This window comes from Populus alba, chromosome 19 (assembly GCF_005239225.2).
Source record: "Populus alba chromosome 19, ASM523922v2, whole genome shotgun sequence".
NCBI lineage: Eukaryota > Viridiplantae > Streptophyta > Magnoliopsida > Malpighiales > Salicaceae > Populus > Populus alba.
Window position 1 is genome coordinate 11276725 of NC_133302.1, and position 9128 is coordinate 11285852.

The following is a 9128-nucleotide window of genomic DNA, read 5'->3' on the forward strand; positions in this document are numbered from 1 at the left end:
ACATAGATGATGGGGCTTTTGTTGGAAGAAAACAATATTATGTTCAAATGTTTAAGGTGAACTTCCTTGGGTTGGGATTATTATTATTATTACTTTTTTTTTTCTCTTTTTTTTCTTTTTTATTTATTTATATACACATACAACTTAAAACACAATGTATCTTTAACCCATGTAGCGAGTTTTAGGCTAATGACTCCCAGACCAGTTGGTCTTAGGGCATTAGGTGTTGAGACACCCCTACGAGCTTAACAACTCGGGTTGCAGATACTGATACGTAGATAGTGCAATGTTTGATTCCCTTAAGCTTTTCTCCTTAACCCATGTAACAAGCTTTGGGCCAATAGCTCCCAAGTCAGTTGACTTTAGGGTATTAGGTGTTAAAACACCCCTTCGGGCTTAATTGCTTAGGTTAAGGAGGCTACGAAACCAAACTTATCTACGTTTTTATTATCATCAATATTATCATCATTTTTTTTTTTTGCAAATTATATACTATCCCTTACCCTTAGTTGTTACCTTCAACAAAAGAACATAAATAATGTAATAATCCAATGTGCAACCCACAATCATATGTTAAAGTGTGTGTGTGAAAATGAAGGTTTAATAATACTTGTTAAATGAGTATAGGAGCAGAATTAAGTGATAACAATGCGAGAGTTTGTAAACCTGAATATTTCAAGAAGTATTCTAATAGGCCTTGTTATGAATATTGCAAATAACCATTAGAAAATTTTTACTACGATGCGTCTCAAGAATAATTCCTCTTTACTCTGCCATCCTAGTAATAACAGTTTTGCCAAATGGTTTTTTTTTTTTATTTTAAACTACTACCCTCTCCCCCCAACCAAAATGAGACATTGTCCTCAATGTCCTAAGGTAGAAAGATAGAGTATAGAGGACATCACCTGAAACAACGAACAATGACAAACCTGAAACACACTTAAACAAATATAAGAAGTAACAAAAAAAAATAATATGCTATTAATAACACAAAAGACACAAGGTTTCACAGATGAAGGCTCAAATCTAATCTAAGCTTTTTACGGCTTTCCTTAGCTGACCAATCTAGGCAACTCATGCAAGGATCAATGACAGGGATGAAAGATTGTAGTTGGTCAATCAATTGTTCAGCAGTAGCAGCAGAGATTATGATTTGTTGTGCCGAAGATGTTAGAAATTCCTGTTCCACAGCTTGATCAAGGAAAGATAGCAACTTATCATAAAAACCATTAACATTTAACAAACCTATAGGTTTATGGTGAATGTGCAGTTGGGCCCAAGATGAAATATGAAAGATCTCTTCCAATGTGCCCAGACCACCTGGTAAGGCAATGAAGGCATCAGCATGGTTAAACATGGTATTTAGTCGGTCAGACATTGTTGGGACCTGTAGTTCCTCTCCAATTGTTTTTCCAATGATGTCCCCATTTGCTAAAGCTTTGGGGACAACCCCCAAAACTTGACTGCCTCCTAAAAATGCAGCCATTGAAACACCTCCCATTAACCCAAGGCTGCCTCCCCCATACACTAAATGAATCTTTCTCTCAGCTAGTACTTGACCAAGATGATTTGCTGATTCTAAAAACTCTTTTTCTTTCCCAGGACTGGATCCATCGAAAACACAAATATTTCTTATGTGATGACTTGAGGAACCTGCCATTTCTACACACTTCTATATTTGATGAATGTATGGGATGAGTAGAAATGAAGGGAAGGAAGAGAAGAATTTATAGATGAAAAAGTGAAAATGCAATCATACCACCTATATGTAGGCCAGCTGTAGTCTCACACTCTCTCTCTTTATTTATTTATTTTGACAAAGCATTTATGTAAAGGTAGTTGTGATTGTGGCTCACATCTTCCCTTGGTTTTACGTCCATGAACAGCTTAAACGCCCTCTATGGGTCGGGGATAGGCTTCCCATCCAGTTTTCTTAAAAACTGGCAAACAGGGTCTTTTTTAGTCAGATTCCCAAGACTAAGTCGATCATGTTCTTTATGGAATTGTGGCCATAAATCATGAATTACATGATGCACATCTCCACTAGGATGCGTCTCAAGGGTCAACAAAAGATTATCTAAAGACCCCTTACTCAGGCCATCCTTAATGAATTGTATCTTATCTTCACGGTTTACAGATACCATTCCTAAAGAACGACATGTCGCATTACAAGTCCATCTGGCACATCTATGACAGACTTTCAGTCGTTTTGCACGATGTTTCTTTGCAAAAGTGCTTTTACCTGTTCCAAGCATGTGTGAAATGAAAGAATTGGAGGACTCACCTGATAATCGAACCTTTGCTTCAATCAGCCAACGAATATCTTCAGGAATTCCATGGTTCATTAACAACCTCAATCTTTCACACCTAGCACGATAAATTTTTGTAATCGCATTTTAAGGCAGAGCGGGAAAATACTTTTTCAATTTTTCAAGAGTGGTGTCCATTTTCAAATGAGAATTGGATGGGAGATTCAAAGAAAGAAGAAAGAGCAGAGAATTGCACAATTATATACACAGATATCAGTTATCATGGAAAACTGAAAGAACCGACTTAAGAGTCACGGAGTACCGTTATCCGCCATTTGACCAGGGTGAGAGAAACTAGCAAAACAAAAGATACACCAAAACAAACACAAAACAATGTGAGAAAAAGAATCAATCTTTATATACAAGATCACTCAATTTAGTAGAGTCATTTTCAACTGAAAAATTGTCAAAATAAACTTTCAACCGATGTCCATTTACCTTGAAAACATTACCATTCTTTGGATTCTCGATATCACAGGTCCCATATGGATACACATATTTCACAATAAAAGGACCGCTCCATCTTGATCTTAGTTTTCCAGGAAATAAATGGAGTCGAGAATTATAAAGCAATACTTTTTGACCAACATTGAATGTCTTTCTCAGTATTTTCTTGTCATGAAACTCTTTGATTCTTTCTTTATGAATTCTTGAATTGTCATATGCATCATTTCTAATTTCCTCAAGCTCATTTATTTGCAATTTTCGCAGCTGACTAGCATCATCAATGTTTGAATTGAAAGCTTTAATAGCCGAATAAGCTTTATGTTCAATTTCCACAGGCAAGTGACAAGGTTTTCCATAGACTAGTCTATAAGGTGACATACCTAATGATGTTTTATATGCAGTTCGATAAGCCCAAAGTGCATCATTAAGTCTTAAAGACCAGTCTTTCCGATTAGGGTTCACCGTTTTCTCCAAGATATGTTTGATCTCCCTATTAGCAAGCTCTACTTGTCCACTTGTCTGAGGGTGATAAGGGGTGGCAACTTTGTGTGTGATTCCATATTTCTTCATTAAAGAAGCAAATGGCTTGTTGCAGAAATGTGTTCCACCATCACTTATTATGGCTCGAGGGATTCCAAATCGACTCAAAATATTGTCTTTCAAAAACTTTATCACTGTTTTGTGATCATTATTTCGACTTGGAATTGCCTATATCCATTTTGAAACATAATCTACTGTGACTAATATGTACACGAAACCAAATGATGGAGGAAATGGACCCATGAAATCTATACCCCAACAGTCAAAGATCTCAATGACAAGAATAGGATTTAAAGGCATCATGTGACGTTTTGAAATATATCCCAACTTTTGACAATTTTCACAAGTCTTGCAGAATGCATGTGAGTCTTTGAACATGGTGGGCCAATAAAATCCACTTTGTAAGATTTTTGCAGTTGTCTTTCTTGATGAGAAATGACCCCCACATGCCTCAGAATAACAAAATTTAATAACACTACTTACCTCATTGTCAGGAATGCATCTTCGAAATATTTGATCAGGACAATATTTGAACAAATACGGGTCATCCCAATAAAAGTTCTTCACTTCGTTCAAGAACTTTCTTTTGTCTTGGGTACTCCAATGAGCTGGCAATTGTCATGAAACAAGAAAATTAACAATATTAGCAAACCAAGGCATCGTAGAAACAGAAAGTAAAGATTCATCGGGAAAGTAGTCATCGATTGGTGTGATGTCAGATTTCGAATCTGTTGTCAATCTTGACAAATGATCTGCAACAACATTTTCGGTGCCTTTCTTGTCTTTGATTGTGATATCAAATTCTTGAAGTAACAAAATCCACCGCACCAATCTAGCCTTAGAATCTTTTTTAGAAAGAAGATATTTCAATGATGTATGATCATTAAAAACAACAACAGGTGAGCCAACAAGATAAGATCTGAATTTATCACAAGCAAATACTACTGCAAGTAATTCTTTTTCAGTGGTGGTGTAATTCATTTGAGCACTATTTAAAGTTTTACTTGCATAGTAAATCACATAAGGTTTCTTATCTTTTCTTTGTCCCAAGACAGCACCCACGGCATAATCACTAGCGTCACACATTATTTCAAAAGGTAATGACCAATCAGGAGGTTGAATGACAGGAGCATAAGTAAGCAAGTTTTTAAGTTTAACAAAGGCTTCTTCACAATGTTCAGTCCATTCAAAAATATTATCCTTTGTTAGAAGGTTACTCAAGGGCTTAGATATTACACTAAAATCTTTGATGAACCTTCTGTAAAAACCAGCATGTCCTAAGAATGATCTAACATCCTTAACAGATTTTGGTGTTGGTAAGTTGGCAATTAACTCGATTTTAGATTTGTGAACCTCAATTCCTTTTGATGAAACAATGTGACCAAGTACAATGCCGTTTGTTACCATAAAGTGACATTTTTCCCAATTCAGTACAAGATTCTTCTCTTCACATCTGCTCTAAACCTTTTCTAAGTTAGTCAAACAATCATCAAATGAATCACCAAAAATAGAAAAATCATCCATAAAAATCTCAAGAAAATGTTCAACCATATCACTGAATATGCTAAGCATGCATCTTTCAAACGTGGCTGGTACATTACATAATCCAAAAGGCATCCTTCGATATGCAAAAGTACCAAATGGACATGTGAAAGTAGTCTTCTCTTGATCTTCCAATGCAATTTCAATTTGATTGTAACCTGAATAGCCATCTAGGAAACAATAAAATTCATGACCTGCAACTCTTTCTAGGATTTGATCCATGAAAGGTAAAGGGAAATGATCTTTTCTAGTCATTGAATTAAGTTTCCTATAGTCAATGCACATACGCCAACCAGTAACAGTCCTCGTTGGAATTAACTCATTTTTCTCATTTGTTATCACAGTGACTCCAGACTTTTTGGGTACAACTTGTGTAGGACTTACCCATTTGCTGTCAGAAATAGGATAAATGATTCCATTATCTAGAAGCTTAATGACTTCATTTTTCACTACTTCTTTCATATTAGGATTAATCCTTCGTTGCATTTCTCTAGAGGGTTTAGCATTTTCCTCCAAATAAATCCTGTGTGTGCAAATCAAAGGGCTAATTCCTTTTATGTCAGCTATGGTCCATCCTAATGCATTTTTGTGCATTTTCAGAGTCTGTAATAACTTACCTTCTTGATGTGCATTAAGTTTGGAAGAGATTATTAGCGGAAAAGTTTCATTTTCTCCCAAAAATGAGTATTTAAGATTAAATGGTAACGGCTTCAATTCAAGTTTTGGTGGTTGAACACTTGAAGGTATGAGCTCAATTGATCGTGGTGGCAATTCTTCAATTTGTGGCCTCCAATTGCGTGCCTTTGATTCTTCCTGAAAGTAGACCATTTGAAAATCATCAGATTCATCAATCTCAGTTTCAATAGAAGTGGTTTGAAACTGATCATGAACTAATTTTTCAATAAAGTCCAGTTCCTGTAAATCATTATCATCTCCAGGTTGCTTGTAAATGTTGAAAATATTCATCTCCAATGTCATGTTTCCAAATGATAGCTTCATTAGTCCATTCCTACAATTAATCAATTCATTAGAAGTGGTAAGAAATGGACGTCCTAAAATGACAGGAATTGAATTACATGCCTCAACAGGTTGTGTATCCAAGACAACAAAATCTACAGGGTAAATGAATTTATCAACTTGTACTAACACATCCTCAACTATTCCTCTAGGCACTTTACAGATCTATTGGCAAGTAAAAGAGTTACACAGGTTGGTTTTAACTCACCTAGATTGAGACTTTGAAAGACTGAATATGGAAGTAAATTCACACTAGCTCCAAGATCAAGTAAGGCTCTTTCAATTTTATGTTCTCCAATAAAGCAAGAAATTGTAGGACAACTAGGGTCTTTATATTTCAAAGCATTATTGTTCTGAAGAATGGCACTTACTTGTTCGGCTAAAAAGGCTTTCTTTTTCACATTCAGTTTTCTCTTCACAGTGCACAAATCTTTCAAAAATTTAGCATAGGAAGGGACCTGTTTAATAGCATCCAACAAAGGTACATTGATCCTTACCTGTTTGAAAATTTCAAAGATTTCAGAGTTGTGATTGACTTTCCTTTGTTTGGTCATGGCATGAGGAAATGGAAGTGCTGGCGGGGAATCAGTCTTTTCTTTGCAATGTTCAGGTTCAACCCCTTCCTTACCCTTAGAGATAGACTCATCATCTTTCTCACAAGGTTCAAGAATGGGTTTTTCAATAACCTTACCACTACGAAGAGTGATGACTGATTTGACTTGATCCATGTGTTGGCTTCTAGAACCACTTGTATTTGCATTGTATTGCCCCTTTGGATTTTGTTGTGGTTGAGATGGAAACTTACCTTTCTCTTGGAAACTGAGAGCAGATGTCAATTTTGCAAGAGCATCTTTAAAATCTGTCATGCTTTGAGCAAGTTGAGTGTTGATTGTCTCCTGCTTTTCAATGAATGCATGCAATGTTTCCTCAAAATTTCTTCTAGGAGGTGGAGCATAAGGAGGTGCATATCCATGAGAATTTTGAAAATTATGATGTGCTTGAAACGGTGGCTGTGAAGTTTGTGCATTGTTTCTATCACTCTTCCAACTGAAATTTGGGTGATTTCTCCAACCAGGGTTGTACGTTTATGAGTATGGGTTATGGTTGGGTCTTTGGAAACTGTTTAAAGCATGGGCTTGTTCATGGAGGCATTCCTTAAAAGAAGGCAAAGTTGGACAATCATTTGTTGAATGTTCATTGGTTTCACAGATTTGACACACAATGTCTTGAACAGATTTTAATTGACCACTCTTTTTCAATTCAAGTGCTTCAACTTTTCTAGCTAAAGATGCAAACTTGGCTTGGAGGTCATGATCTTCCCTAAGGTTGTGCATACCTCCACTAGATGTATGAGGTTGAGTTTTACTTGGTGCCTCATAAGTACCTGTGGTGTCCCAATTTTGAGCATTTTTGGCTAGCAAGTCTAGGTACTCCATTGCTTCATTAGGGTCTTTATCTTCGAAAGTTCCATTGCACATCAATTCAACCATTTGTCTATCTCTAGGTGTTAAACCTTCATAAAAATGTGAAACCAATCTCCATGTTTCAAAACCATGATGCGGGCAAGTATTAAGCAAATCTCGATACCTATCCCAACATTGATAAAATATTTCTCCTGGTTTTTGAGTGAAAGTGATGATTTGTCTTTTGAAAGAGTTTGTTCTGTGAGATGGAAAAAACTTCTTTAAAAATTGTTGTTGCATTTCATCCCAAGCACGAATGGATCCCGGTCTCAAATTTTGTAGCCATGTTTTAGTTTTATCTTTTAATGAAAAAGGAAAAAACTTTAATCGAATGGTGTTCATGCTACAATTTGAGTCATTATATGTATTACAGACCTCCTCAAATTCCCTTAAATGCAAGTATGGATTTTCTAAGTCTAAGCCATGAAAAGATGGTAAAAGTTGAATAATGCCTGGCTTAAAATTAAAATGAGATGCATCAGGAGGGAAAACTATGCATGAGGGTGCACTTGTTCTTGTGGGATTCATGTGGTCTCTAAGTGTTCTCATACGGTTATTCCCATTATTCTCATTATGAAGCGATTGATTATCTTCTTCGGCCATATTTTCTGAAAATGATGAGGATACCCTACAAAGTCGACCACTTAATATATGTGACCAAACTCGCATGCACGTGTAAAAAGAGAATAAAAGGAAGAAAAGAAAATAGAAGAAAAAGAAACAAAACAAAACAAAGAAAACAAAAGTTAGATAAAATGAAAAGTGAAAAGAGAAAATAAATTAAATATTATAATTTATACAAGAATTTACCTCCCCGGCAACGGCGCCAAAAACTTGACACGACCAAAAGCTTGATGTCTTCTCCCAAGTGCAGGAGTGTCGAAGTAATAAATAACCCGGCAAGACCGGGGTCGAACCATATAGAGGTTAATTGTATAAATTATAAATAACAACGCAACAATAACAATAATAACGATAATAATAACAATAGTAGTATTAGTAATAGTAGTAATAATAATAATAATACTCAGTACGTGGCGTTGTTATACCCGAGAATGATCTAAAAGATCGGGTCACAGGTTTCCAGCCTATATACTGAGTTTATGAACATATAATAATAATAATAATAACAACAACAACAAGAATAAAGAAGAAGAAGATGAAGAAATTAATGAGAACTTTGAGATGAAAGATTAACGTAAAGATTAAACAACGATAAAAACAAATGTCAAGGTTAGAGGATCCACTAATGGTACTTCAAACAAGTATAATATAAACTCTTATTACTCAATTGGAAACCACACATAAAGGAGGTTCCAATCAGATTATAAACTGTTAACATGGTTACATTAGTTATCTTATTCGAATAAAGTTAATACTTGTAAATGTTGGCAGGCATTCATGATTATAACTTATGTTAACAACAAATCAAGTTCCTTTCATAGCTCAGGTGTCGGTTATGCCATACAGTATGGGCTATGAAAGTGCCAAGTATTTGTTGTACCAAGTGTTATACAACATAAATCTAGATTAACCATTTAACAAGCAAAGTATTAAAAGTGAACAAGATAACAAATATAAAACATGTTAGTATCCAACGTTAAGGTCCATGTTAAGTTTATATTATACTTATTCTTACACCATTAGTGTACCCTTTTCACCTTCACATAATTAACTTAGCTAAACATAATGAAAGAAAGAAACATAAATGAACAAGATAAGAACATAAATGAGAAAAAAGTTAACTAAGTAAAGGAAAGGAAATGAAGTGCATAAACTTAATATTATTGAAAGCAAAACATAAGCAATA

The 9128-nt window shown here is 35.2% G+C and overlaps 1 pseudogene; it reads right to left on the reverse strand.

Annotated features, from left to right (window-relative positions):
* Positions 1-1898: 1898 nt before the first annotated feature.
* On the reverse strand, positions 1899-8247 carry LOC118027807 (uncharacterized; annotated as a pseudogene).
* Positions 8248-9128: the final 881 nt, after the last annotated feature.